The 14,535-nt window shown below is 48.4% G+C and overlaps 1 protein-coding gene across 1 annotated transcript in view; it reads left to right on the top strand.

Annotated features, from left to right (window-relative positions):
- LOC309564458 (uncharacterized protein) overlaps positions 1-14,535 on the top strand; it is a 1,566,033-nt gene that overhangs the window by 1,388,458 nt on the left and 163,040 nt on the right. The gene's annotated exons all lie outside the window — the stretch shown is intronic.

The raw sequence follows: 14,535 nt of genomic DNA, 5'->3' as shown, positions 1-14,535 counted from the left end.
CTCCTCATCTAGCCTTTTAGGGGTACAAACAATAGTAATTGGGGCCTAGTGTGGTTGTGTACGTGCGAGATACATACACTTTTTTTGATCATATTTCCTATTCCGCTATTCAATAAAAACCTTTGAGGATCAATTGAATTGCGGGATAGTCTGTGTCGGTACGTGTGAGAGAGATCCACCTTTCCAAGTTGTTGGGGTTCATCTCATACTTCTGAAGGTTTGAGGGTGCTGCCTGTTCCATACCCCCCCTACTCCTCATCTAGCCTTTTAGGGGTACAAACAATAGTAATTGGGGCCTAGTGTGGTTGTGTACGTGCGAGATACATACACTTTTTTTGATCATATTTCCTATTCCGCTATTCAATAAAAACCTTTGGGGATCAATTAAATTGCGGGATAGTCTGTGTCGGTACGTGTGAGATCCACCTTTCCAAGTTTTTGGGGTTCATCTCATACTTCTGAAGCTTTGAGGGTGCTGCCTGTTCCATACTCCTCCTCCTCCTCATCCATCCTTTTAGGTGTACAAACAATAGTAATTGGGGCCTAGTGTGTTTCTGTACGTGTGAGATACATACACTTTTTTTGATCATATTTCCTATTCCGCTATTCAATAAAAACCTTTGGGGATCAATTGAATTGCGGGATAGTCTGTGTCGGTACGTGTGAGAGAGATCCACCTTTCCAAGTTGTTGGGGTTCATCTCATACTTCTGAAGGTTTGAGGGTGCTGCCTGTTCCATACCCCCCCTACTCCTCATCTAGCCTTTTAGGGGTACAAACAATAGTAATTGGGGCCTAGTGTGGTTGTGTACGTGCGAGATACATACACTTTTTTTGATCATATTTCCTATTCCGCTATTCAATAAAAACCTTTGAGGATCAATTGAATTGCGGGATAGTCTGTGTCGGTACGTGTGAGAGAGATCCACCTTTCCAAGTTGTTGGGGTTCATCTCATACTTCTGAAGGTTTGAGGGTGCTGCCTGTTCCATACTCCCCCTACTCCTCATCTAGCCTTTTAGGGGTACAAACAATAGTAATTGGGGCCTAGTGTGGTTGTGTACGTGTGATATACATACACTTTTTTTGGATCATATTTTCTATTCCGCTATTCAATAAAAACCTTTCTAGGGCAAGATCTTAAATTACAGAAATATGAGGAGACCGTCAAATAAGGGCCGTGGCCTGGGTCGTGGTGCTGCTGGTAGAGCTCCTGTTGCAAGGAGAGGACATGGTCGATCTGTGCCAGCTACACGCACAAGTGAAACACCTTCCTCAAGTGTGAGTAGGCGACAGAACCTGCATCAGTATTTGGTAGGTCATCAAATGCCCCTAGAAGTGATGAGGCCAGAACAAGTTGAGGCGATAGTAGATTGGTTTGCTGCTGACAGTGCCTCCAGTTCCTTCACATTGTCTCCCACCCAGTCTACTGCAGAAAGGTCAGAGTTGGCACCTGCAGCCAATGTCCAACCGTCTTTCACCTCACCCCCTTGCAAATCAGGCCAGCAGTCTGAGCCCCAAGCCATACAGCAGTCTCTTATTCTTTTTGAGGACTCTGTCAGCAGGGTTTCCCAGGGCCATCCACCTAGCCCTGCCCCAGAAGTGGAAGAGATTGAGTGCAGCGATGCCCAACCACTTATTCCTCAAGATGAGTACATGCAAGGATCATCGCAGCACGTCTCCGATGATGACGAAACGCAGGTGCCAACTGCTGCGGCGTTCAGCATTGTGGAGACCGACAAGGAGGGCAGGGGTGAAGACTGGGTGGAAGATGATGTGGAGGACGATGAGGTCCTCGACCCCACATGGAATGAACGTCATGCAGGTGAACTGAGTAGTTTGGAGGAAGAGGCGGTGGTCGCACAGAGCCACCAGCACAGCAGAAGAGGGAGCAGGGTGCAGAAGCGGAGCGGCCGTGCCCTAGACACTACGCCCGCTACTGCCCAACGCAGCAAGGGAACGAGCGCACCAAAGTCAGCTCAAAGGAGTTCTCTAGCGTGGAAGTTCTTTAGAAAATGTGCTGATGACAGGACACGAGTGGTTTGCACCCTGTGCAATCAGAGCTTGAAGCGAGGCATGAACCTTCTCAACCTGAGCACAACCTGCATGATCAGGCATCTAAGTGCAAAGCACGAGCTGCAGTGGAGTACACACCTTCAAAACCAAGAAACGTCTCTGGCTCATCCTGCTTCCTCTTCTGCTGCAGTCTCGGCCGCTCCAGCCACATCTGTAGTGATACCGGCACCTGCCACCCCGCAAACAGACGATCTGTCAGCAACACCACCACCTGGGTCACCAACAACCATCTCCACAATGTCCCGTGGAAGCGTTCAGCTTTCCATCTCCCAAACACTTGAGAGGAAGAGGAAGTACCCCCCTACCCACCCGCGATCCCTGGCCCTGAATGCCAGCATTTCAAAATTATTGGCCTTTGAAATGCTGTCATTCCGTCTGGTGGAGACGCACAGTTTTAAAAACCTTATGTCGGTGGCTGTCCCACAGTACGTCGTGCCCAGCCGCCACTACTTTTCCAGGCAAGCCATCCCTTCCCTGCACAACCAAGTGGGGGAAAAAATCAGGTGTGCACTGCGCAACGCCATCTGTGCCAAGGTCCACCTAACTACGGATACGTGGACCAGTAAGCACGGTCAGGGGCGTTATATCTCCCTAACGGCACACTGGGTAAATGCAGTGGCGGATGGGCCTGAGGCGGATAGCAATTTGGCGCATGTCCTTCCACCACCGAGGATTGCAGGGCGCTTCAGTTTGCCTCCTGTTCCTAACTCCTCCTACTCCGCTTCCTCATCCTCTACCGCCTCCTCATCCGGACAGCGTAACACCTTCACCACCAACTTCAGCACGGCCAGGGGTAAACGACAGCAGGCAGTTTTACAACTTGCCTGTTTGGGGGACAAACCACACACCGCGCAGGAGTTGTGGAGGAGCATGGAACAGCAGACAAATGAGTGGTTGCTGCCAGCGAGCCTCAAGCCCGGCCTGGTGGTGTGCGATAACGGGCGAAATCTCATAGCAGCTCTGGGCCTAGCCGGTTTGACGCACATCCCTTGCCTGGCGCATGTGCTGAATTTGGTGGTGCAGAGGTTCCTTAAAAACTACCCCGATATGTCAGAGCTGCTGCAGAAAGTGCGGGCCGTTTGTGCGCACTTTCGGCGTTCTCACCCTGCTGCTGCTCGCCTGGCAGCGCTGCAGCGTAACTTCGGCCTTCCCGCTCACCGCCTCATATGTGACGTGCCCACAAGGTGGAACTCCACCTTGCACATGCTGGAAAGACTGTGCGAGCAGCAGCAGGCCATAGTGGAGTTTCAGCTGCAGCACGCACGCGTGAGTCGCTCTGCGGAACAGCACCACTTCACCACCAATAACTGGGCCTCCATGCGAGACCTGTGTGCCTTGTTGCGCTGTTTTGAGTACTCCACCAACATGGCCAGTGGCAATGACGCCGTTCTCAGCTTAACTATCCCACTTCTATGCCTCCTTGAAAAAACAATTCGGGCGATGATGGAAGAGGATGTGGCACAGGATGAGGAGGAGGAGGAGGATGAAGAGGTAACATTTCCAAGGCTTTCAGGGCAGTCATTCGCAAGGGGCTCCGAGGGTGGGTTCCTGCACACGCAAACGCCAGGGACGCAATTGTCCAGCAGGGGCACAGTTCTGGAGGATGAGGAGGATGAGGAGGAGGAGGAGCTGGAGGAGGAGATGGAACCATGTTCACAGCAGGGTGGCACCCAGGCCAGCTCATGGCCATCACTGGTGCGTGGCTGGGGGGATACAGAGGACACGGACCATACACCTCCCACAGAGGACAGCCTTTCGTTGCCTCTGGGCAGCCTGGCACACATGAGCGATTACATGCTGCAGTGTCTCCACAACGACCGCCGAGTTGCCCACATTCTAACTTGTGCTGATTACTGGGTGGCCACGCTGCTGGATCCCCGTTACAAGGACAACGTACCGTCCTTAATTCACTCACTGGAGCGCGATCGCAAGATGCGCGAGTACAAGCGCACGCTGGTAGACGCCATGCTGCTGGCATTCCCATCTGACAGCGGGGCCACAGTGGAAGCACAAGGCAGAGGAGGAGGAGGAGGAGGTCGCCAACGCAACCAGGGCACCGCCAGCACCTCAGAAGGCAGGGTTAGCATGGCCGAAATGTGGAAAAGCTTTGTCAGCACGCCACAACAAACAGCAGCACCAGCAGCTCAGATGGAACGTCTTAGCAGGAGGCAGCATTTTACCAACATGGTGGAGCAGTATGTGTGCACACGCCTACATGTAGTGAATGACGGGTCTGCCCCCTTCAACTTCTGGGTCTCCAAATTGGGCACATGGCCTGAGCTTGCCCTTTACGCCTTGGAGGTGCTGGCGTGCCCTGCAGCCAGTGTATTATCTGAACGGGTATTTAGCACGGCTGGGGGCGTTATAACAGACAAGCGCAGCCGCCTGTCCAGAGACAATGTGGACAAGCTCACGTTCATTAAAATGAACCAGGCATGGATCCCACGGGACTTTTCCGTACCTTATGCAGAATAGCAATGGATACTGACCTTACCCACCCATTGTTCCATTTTTGCTCTTTCTCACTCTTTTGGGGTGTACCCTCATTTAAAATTTGTGAAAAGAAGCAGTGTTGGCTACCTCGTCCTCCTCCTCAGGGCCAGATTAATGTAGGGTCTATTGGAGCTGCAGCTCCAGGCCCCTACCTTTTATATAGGCCCCGGGTTGGCCATATTCACTGTTACCGCTCTTCTGTCACTTGTAAACACAGAAGTCTGGCTTCTATGCTCGCTTCCCCAGGCAGCACCCTCAGAACCTCCCCACACAGCGTGAAGGCCGGACAAGGAGGGACAGTTGGCGATGCATGGATGTGTTTATGGGCTTCAGAGACAGCATCCCATGTTGAATTAGGCATGCATGGCTGCACCCTTCCTCCTCTGGGTGCATGGCAAGGCACGGCCCTTAAGGCCCTTCAAAATCCTCAGCACCAAGCCCATGATGCTGTTAATCCGGCCCTGGTCCTCCTCCACCGCCGCTTCCACCTACACCGCCCATAGGTGTGCGCAGCCTATTGCATTAAGGTGTGCACCCCAAAGTTGAAATACACATGCATGTGTTTGCCAGCAGGGAGAGTAATGTATCGGGGCCATGTACCTGTAGGCAAGGAGAAATAGAGCAGAGCAGGTCCCAGGGAGATCTTTCCCATCTCCTCACTGGCAATGCTATGTGCCCTAGGTGATTAGGGTGTGCCCAGGCACACCCAGCACACCCTGTGCGCACGCCTATGTCACCGCCACATCCACCACCACCTCAACCTCCCTCCTACTCCATATGGGCCTCGTCCTTCAGAGATGAAGAAGAACATTGTTTTATTTTTCTGTTTTTTTTTGTTGTTTTAAGTTATTTCCCTATCCACATTTGTTTGCAGAGCACTTGCCATGCTCTTAATTACGTTTTGCTGCCATTTGCAGCACTCTAGCCCTTTCCTTTGGTGTTTTAGAGCCATTTTAGTGCCTTAAAGTTCGGGTCCCCATTGACTTCAATGGGGTTCGGTGTCCGGGAAAAGTTCGGTAAAAGTCCGGGACACGGACCCGGACTTTTTTTTAAAGTTCGGCCGAACCCGTCGAACACGGACATCTAGGTGTCCGCTCAACCCTAATAAAGACCAAAGGGTAAGATACTCCCGGACTCCGAAAACGTAGGAAACACTCTGGAGTTGCTGCTGCCACCACCATGGTGCTCCTAGCAGGACCTTGAAGTTGCATCTCCATATACTTGTCCTGCAACCTGGACACTGACTACTTGGTACTGTCATGCTGGGGTCCTCCACTGTATCCTCCATCTTTTACATGGCTAATCGTCCACCATCACATCCGTAGGATCAGGAGCCGTTTCCAACCTTTCCTTTCTGCTGGGGTTCATTGTATCCATGTGCTAGAGGTGGGACATACTGAAAGATGTGGGGTGATTCTCTGTCCCATCTGTATTGGGGTATGGGGCCCCTCCCTGATCAACCTGGCTGCTCTGCTACTCTACATTAGAGGTGGACTGTTTGCTGTTGGGTCCGTCTGATGAGGACATTGTAAGATTCTGGTACCTCCGGTACCCTTAATCACCACTTTCTCTGTAATGCGTCCCACCTTTCTCTTCAGGTGGTACGCATATACCTTTAAGAACGATGATGTCACTGCTGAGCGCCGCAGAGCGGCTATTTCAACCGCCGGCTGTTTCACTCACATTGTTCGTTCAACCTGCCTTGTTATCCACATGCTTTCAAGCCTGTCTCTCGATCGGAACCTCCAGCTATTCCCTTTACCTGGAGCAGACCGGAACCTCGCTACTGATCCCTGTATCTCGCTACCGGATCATTCCTTATCTACTGGACCTCTCTAAACTACTAACATTACAAGTGATAAGTACCCCGCAGGGAAACCCTCCATAACCTTATTGCACTATCTACCTATGCACATTAAGGACTGTTACTACCTATCCATACTATCCTATCATCTGCACTGCTGCATAGATTGCTAGCTCTCCTGTCTACTACTATCTATCCTTGCACTGGGTTAGTCTATCCTGTATTTGTCATCTGCTGTCCTCACCACCTGTTAGCATACTCGATACTAACCTATCTGCATTCCTAAATACCATCTTGAACTCTCCTATACAAACCTATCAAGTGATTACCATCCTTGTCACTGTTCACACCTGTCCCTTCAGCACATCACCTTCATACTATCATATACATCCAATCACTCCAGGAACATCTCATTGAGTGTGTATATATCTGTATGTTGAAGCTGACAGGCCCACGCTGATGAGTCCTGGAGAGTTGGATCTGGTATTCAACACATCTCTACATGACTACTGAGTGGAGATTTTGCAGCTGCAAATCCAGCCTATAATAAAAACGCAGGAGCGTTACAGACATCGAGGGGGCTACCCGAGTCTTCTTTGGATGAAAGGAGGCATCAAAGGGCTTGCAAAGCCACATGGGAAGGTTTTTATTAAGGTAGACAAGTTTTATGAAGCAAGTTTCTACTAAGCAGTGCAACATAGCGAAAAAGAATATAAAGTGTAATTAGTACTAAACCCATAATCAGTTTTGCGGCAAAACCAAAGGAACGCCTCCGGTTCATTGAAAATAAATTCTCTCCCCCTTGGTGGGAGTGGAGATTGAAGGTAGTTGGCTCAACCCCTCCTCTTAGTAGCCCCTGACTACCTATAGTTCAGTCAAGTCGGTTCTGTGTAAGGGCGGAGTCTCCGGGAGAAGAGTGCGTCTAGGATTGACAGAAATGGAGTTTCAGGCAATTAGCAATTATATTATACAAAATGGAGTAGCACACTCCTTCAGAGATGACCCCACCTATAAGGATATACAGTACATACACACACAGCACAAGGCCGTGTTCTCACTACAAGACGTTTCTCGGGGCTGCAGTTCCTCTGAGCTCCACAAGGTGGTGATCTCACTTCTACCCAGACAGGAAGTCTCTATGGAAACAGGAAGTGATGTCAGAGTATAAATATGAAGTTCCGGGTGAAAGGTGAGTCGGGAGGAAGTAGAGAGGAGACATCGCTGGAAGTGGCAGCAGAGGAGGTAATAAGATATTATATTATATTCACACACAGTAACCCCCCCCCCCCCCCCCGTCATGTTCCGTCCTCTTCCTCCGTAGTCACTGTGACGTCTTTTATCTCCAGCAGATGATGATACACACATATATAGTGTGGAAACCTAGATTAACCCCTTTAGGGTCAGCACATTTCCCCACTTACGGGGCCTGGAACATTGTCTTCATTATGGAGATGTTAGGACGATAGGGGATTTTTAGACATAAAGACCAAAGGGCAAGATGCTCCCGGACGGTGAAAACATAGGAAACACTAAACTGAATGTTCCTTTGTGTGTAATCCCAATGGGGACCATTCTTACATGATAGAAACCCTCATATTATCCCCCATACATCCCCATCCTAATATTGTACAACCAGTACAGTCCACATCATTCTTTCTTATCAATTATTGGTCTACAGGAAACCTGTAACATTACATGACCAATGACGATGGAGGAGGACCCGAGTCATATGACTGAGAAGATACTAAATCTCACACTGGAGATCATCTACCTGCTGACCGGAGAGGTGAGGAGGATTCTGGGAGGTCACATGACATCACTCTTATCTCTATTAATAAAACACAGACCTGACAGGAGAGGTGAGGAGGATTCTGGGATTCTAACATGATATTCCTATTGGTTCTCCAATACAGAGATTTCCTCTTCTGAAGTCAGGTGATCATATGACCATCACAGTGCCCCCATGTGACTCCCTAAAACCTGAGAGACACAACATGGAGAAGATTCTAGAAGTCACCAAGAAGATGATGGAGCTGCTGACAGGAGAGGTGAGCGGTGCTGGGAATTCTGGGACATTATCCAGTAACAGACAAGGGATGTGTCTGGATGGTGACTGTATCATTGTGTGTGTGTCAGGTTCCTATAAGGTGTCAGGATGTCACTGTCTATTTCTCCATGGAGGAGTGGGAGTATTTAGAAGGACACAAGGATCTCTACAAGGACTTCATGATGGAGAATCAGCCGCCCCTCACATCACCGGGTAAGAGGAGACTTTATTGTAAAGGAGAGAGCAGTACGGAGGCTCCACCTAGATCCCCCATCATCTGATAAACACATAGAAACAATGTATTCAGTCAGTGTGTGTGTTTCCTACAGATGGATCCAGTAATGGGAACCCACCAGAGAGATGTCCCCGTCCTCTGTATTCCCGGGATTCCACACAGGAAGGTCACACCATCCCTCACCATCATCAGGTAGATGAGGAACAATCACTGATAGTATCATTAGGATCTGTACATTATCTGCATTGTTACCATTGATGTCATTTTTATTATATATTCAGAGTGGAAACCTGAGAGATTCTAAAGTTGACTTTAAAGAAGAAAATAAAGAGGAGGATGAGGCGTATGGAGTGAGGAGGGAATTTTCAGAAGGACACAAGGATATGATGGAGCCACCTAATACCAGGAACCCTCCAGAGAGATGTCCCCGTCCTCTGTATTCCCGGGGTTCCACACAGGAAGGTCACACCATCCCTCACCATCATCAGGTGGGTGGAGTTGAGGGGCGGGAACATAAAGTGATTGAACCCTCTGACATGTGGAGACGATGTGTGGACTCTACAAGATGATATTTTCTATGTGATCTCACATCATAAATACTTCTATGTTACAGATGTTATTTTCTGCCATTCTGTTGGTTTAGGGTGAAGATCTGATGAAGATGAAAGTTGAGGATGAAGTAGAAGAGACGTATGTGAGGGATGATCAGCAATATACGGAGGAGGCTGAAATGACGAGGACATTCATAGAGGAGGACACTCCTACACAGATCAGCACAGGTGACCCATAATATATTCTTCTCTTATCTCTCCTCTGTTACTGCTCACTGATTGGTCCAGAGGAGTAATGAGCCGAACATTCCTGGGAAGTCAATGGAAGTCGAATATTAAAAATTAGTTCTGTCCATTTTCTAGGCAATTTGTCAAGCAAATTGGGGGGACTGGGCACTGCTGTTGTGAATATGTACCAAAACAACAACTGCTTCATTCTTTTGGTAAACAAAACATCCAGGAATTCCCTTCAACTACATTATATTACCAAAAGTATTGGGACGCCTGCCTTTACACACACATGAACTTTAATGGCATCCCAGTCTTAGTCTGTAGGGTTCAGTATTGAGTTGGCCCACCCTTTGCAGCTATAACAGCTTCAACTCTTCTGGGAAGGCCGTCCACAAGGTTTAGGAGTGTGTCTATGGGAATGTTTCACCATTCTTCCAGAAGCCCATTTGTGAGGTCAGGCACTGATGTTGAACGAGAAGGCCTGGCTCGCAGTCTCCAATAAGGTGTTCTATCGGGTTCAGGTCAGGGCTCTGTGCAGGCCAGTCAAGTTCCTCCACCCCAAACTCGCTCACCCATGTCTTTATGGACCTTGCTTTGTGCACTGGTGCGCAGTCATGTTGGAACAGAAAGGGGCCATCCCCAAACTCCTCCCACAAAGTTGGGAGCATTAAATTGTCCAAAATTTCTTGGTATGCTGACGCCTTAAGAGTTCCCTTCGCTCTAATTCATCCCGAAGGTGTTCTATCGGATTGAAGTCAGGACTCTGTGCAGGCCACTCAAGTTCCTCCACCTTGCTTTGTGCACTGGTCCAAATCATTTGGTGGAGGAGGGATTATGGCATGGGGTTGTTTTTCAGGGGTTGGGCTTGGCCCCTTAGTTCCAGTGAAGGGAACTCTTAAGGCATCGCTCTTCCATGTCTTTATGGACCTTGCTTTGTGCACTGGTGCTCAGTCATGTTGGAACAGGGAGGGGTCATCCTCAAACTCCTCCCATGAAGTTGGGAGCATGAAATTGTCCAGAATGTCTTGGTATGCTGATGCCTTAAGAGTTCCCTTCACTGGAACTAAAAGGCCAATCCCAACCCCTGAAAAACAACCACACGCCATAATCCCCCCTCCACCAAATGATTTGGACCAGTGCACAAAGCAAGGTCCATAAAGACATGGATGAGTGAGTTTGGGGTGGAGGAACCTGAATGGCCTGACCTCAACCTGACAGAACACCTTTGGGATGAATTCGAGTGGAGACTGCCAGCCAAGTCTTCTTGTCTAACATCAGTGCCTGACCTCACAAATGCACTTCTGGAAGAACAGTCAAACATTCCCATAGACACTCCTAAACCTTGTGGACAGCCTTCCAAGAAGAGTTGAAGCTGTTATAGCTGCAAAGGGTGGGCCAACTCAATATTGAACCCTACAGACTAAGACTGGGATGCCATTAAAGTTCATGTGTGTGTAAAGGCAGGCGTCCCAATACTTTTGGTAATACTGTTGGACCCTTTTTCTAGATGAAGGTCTACTATAAATGCTAATAATGGGGGAGTACAAATCCGATGTGGGGGTTTTCCTGAAATTCAGGCCTGGTAAGAATTTTAAGGTGGAACCCATGCCAAAGAAAGGGTGCAGTTTTACCAAAATTCCATACCAGACCATAGAGCCTGGTATGATGTTAATGGGCGGGGCATGCAAACATCAAGAAAGAGAAGCATGAGGTCCCACAAAAAATCCATATAAAACGAAGTATGTAGCCTTGCTGGACAGGAAAGGGGATAGAAAAATGTGCACCCCAATAATGAACCTTGTTGATATGTTGATCAGGTTAAATGCCTCTTCCCCACAACACTAGCCTGCTGGTTGCGCGAGACTGCAGGCAAGGGGCTTACTGGAATTTGGAAGTCCCTTTTAATAATAAAAGGAGGGCCCTAGATACCCCCCCCCCCCCCTCAAGCTATGTAAGTGAAGTAAGCATTTCATCCCCAAGCAAAACATGACTTCGTAGTTGGTGGAGAAACCCTTATTGGCAAGCACAGAGGTCAGACGTTTCTTGTAGTTGGTGGCCAGGTTTGCCCACATCTCGGGAGGGATTTTGGTCCACTCTTCTTTACAGATCTTCTCTAAATCCTTAAGGAAGGTCTCATTTGACAGCTCTTTGGTCTTGCCCATGATGGTGAGGGTTTGAATGGAAGAAAGATTCTGTGGACAGGAGGTGTCTTTTATACACGTAACGAGTTGTTGTGAGGAGAACCTTCTTAAATGTTGATGGAGAAACCCTTGTTGGGAAGCACAGAGGTCAGACGTTTCTTGTAGTTGGTGACCAGGTTTCCGCACATCTCGGGAGGGATTTTGGTATTCTCTTCTTTACAGATCTTCTCTAAATCCTTAAGGAAGGTCTCCTTTGACAGCTCTTTGGTCTTGCCCATGATGGTGGGGGTTTGAATGGAAGAAAAAGATTCTGTGGACAGGTGTCTTTTATACACGTAACGAGTTGTTGTGAGGAGAACCTTCTTACATTGACAGGACTATTCTGTGTACCACATTAGCACCTACTGTAGCCAGTCTGTGGGAGCCAGGATTATTGTTGGTTGGTAGGGGATCCAGTAGTGCCCCAAGCTCAGTACTCCCGCTCAGCAGATCACCAGCTCGTTAGTACCCTCTTTCAACAGATCCCAGCACCCAGTAGTAACCAAGTGCTGGTGCTTCAATATCATAAAGTGACTTGGTGCATTAAATTGGCCGCTCACCTCCTGGTTTGGCTCACAAATTATAATGAGCCAAACGTGTTAGGGATAGGTTGCTTCCTCCTGTCCTCCCTCTGGATAAAGGTGCTTCAGATAGGATATAATGGTCAGACCCACAATGTGAAGGGGATAGGGTTGTCACCTCCTCATGGTCATCTCTCCACCGTCACAATTAGGCACGTGTATAAAATAAACACAGAGATCTAGTGCTCTCTGTAACGACTAATTTATTGGGGGTAAAAAATACAATAAAACACTCACATGGACTGGAGGTAAAAAATACAATAAAACACTCACATGGACTGGAGGTAAAAAATACAATAAAACACTCACGTGGACTGGGGGTAAGAAATACAATAAAACACTCACATGGACTGGGGGTAAAAAATACAATAAAACACTCACATGGACTGGGGGGTAAAAAATACAATAAAACACTCACATGGACTGGGGGTAAAAAATACAATAAAACACTCACATGGACTGGGGGAAAAAAATACAATAAAACACTCACATGGACTGGGGGTAAAAAATACAATAAAACACTCACATGGACTGGGGGTAAAAAATACAATAAAACACTCACATGGACTGGGGGAAAAAAATACAATAAAACACTCACATGGACTGGCGCTCAGCCAGTGCAGGCATGGACAGCGATACTGGGTGCTACAGCGTGTGCAGGCTTCTCCTTCCCCATACGCGTTGCGTCAAATCCATGACTTCTTCAGCCTTCGGTCCCCTTATCTGGCTACTAAGCAATTCATTGGGGTCATAAGAATTGTATTGGTCAGCGCTGATTTAACCAATTTTACATTTCATTTAGTGACCGGGGCTTTGATTGGCATTCAGAGTGCTTTAACCGCTTCAATACTGGGCACTGCTCCACCCCCTCCCTTCCTGACCAGGCAAATGTTCAGCTTTAGGCGCTGCCTCACTTTCAATGACAATTGCGCGGTCATGTAACAGTGTACCCATATGACATTTGTATCATTTTCTTCCCACAAATAGAGCTTTCTTTCGGTGGGATTTTATCACTACTAGGGGTATTTTTTTTTTTTTTTTTTTTTGTGCTACAAAAAAAGACCAAAAAGTTTTTCTTAGTTTTTGTCAGAAAATGTTGTAAATAGGTAATCTTTCTCCTTTACTGATGGGCCCTGATGAGGCGACACTGATGGGCCCTGATGAGGCGGCACTGATGAAGCAGTACTGATGGGCACTGTTGAGGGGGTACTGATGAGGCGGCACTGATGGGCACTGATGAAGCAGTACTGATGGGCACTGCTGAGGGGGTACTGATGAGGCGGCACTGATGAGATGACACTGAAGGGCACTGATGAGGAGGTAGTAATATGCAGCACTGATAGGCAGTACTTCTAGGGAATGATGGAAGGCATGGATAGGCAGCACTGATGGAAACTGAAAGGCAGCACTTATTTGCATCACTGATGGGCACAAATTGGCATCACTGGGCACAGATTGGCATCACAGGGCACAAATTGGCAATATTTTGCACAGATTGGATACAGATTGGGCACAAATTGGTAACACTGGGCACAGATTGGCCTCACTGATGGGCACAGACTGGCCTCACTGATGGGCACAGATTGGCATCACTGGGCACAAATTGGTAACACTGGACACAGACTGGCCTCACTGATGGGCAGAGACTGGCCTCACTAATGGGCACAGATTGGCATCACTGGGCACCAATTGGACACAGACTGGCTTTACTGGTGGGCACAGACTGGCCTCACTGATGGGCACAGATTGGACACAGATTGGCCTCACTGATGGGCTCAGACTGGCATCACTGATGGGCACTGTTGGAGCTGCACTGATTATCAGTGCCCTGATTACAAGTCACCTTTGTGAGGAAATGCCACCGATCGGCTCTCCTCTCTCGCTGTCAGTGTAAGAAAGGAAAAGCCGATAACCGGCATTTCGGTGTTTACATGTGTCCGGCTGTGATTGGACACAGCTGATCACATAAAGTAAAGAGAGTAAAGAGCCGCGCCATTGGATCTTTACCGAGATCAGGGTTGCGCCATGTCCCGGTGACACAACGCACCCGGGATCGCCGCGCTGTGCGCCCTCCTGGGTGCGCAAGCACGATAAGACTGGGGCGACAACATATGAGGTCATCCTGGAACACCAGAGCATCCGGCCCGCCGTCATCTGTCTATACAGTGGGCAGGAGGTTGTCGAAAATGCGTATCAAATGCCTCATTTTAAGGCTAGGCTTTGGTAGTAAATGTTAACAAAAACCTTTATTAAAACAGTCTTGTTGGGATAAAAAGTAAGAAGTAACATAAGGAAGGAAGAAATACTGCAGCAAGCCCCCTCCAGTGCTGCATATCACC

This window comes from Pelophylax lessonae (assembly GCF_965119305.1).
Source record: "Pelophylax lessonae genome assembly, chromosome: 9".
NCBI classification, from domain to species: domain Eukaryota; kingdom Metazoa; phylum Chordata; class Amphibia; order Anura; family Ranidae; genus Pelophylax; species Pelophylax lessonae.
This window is presented reverse-complemented; position numbering and strand designations above follow the sequence as displayed.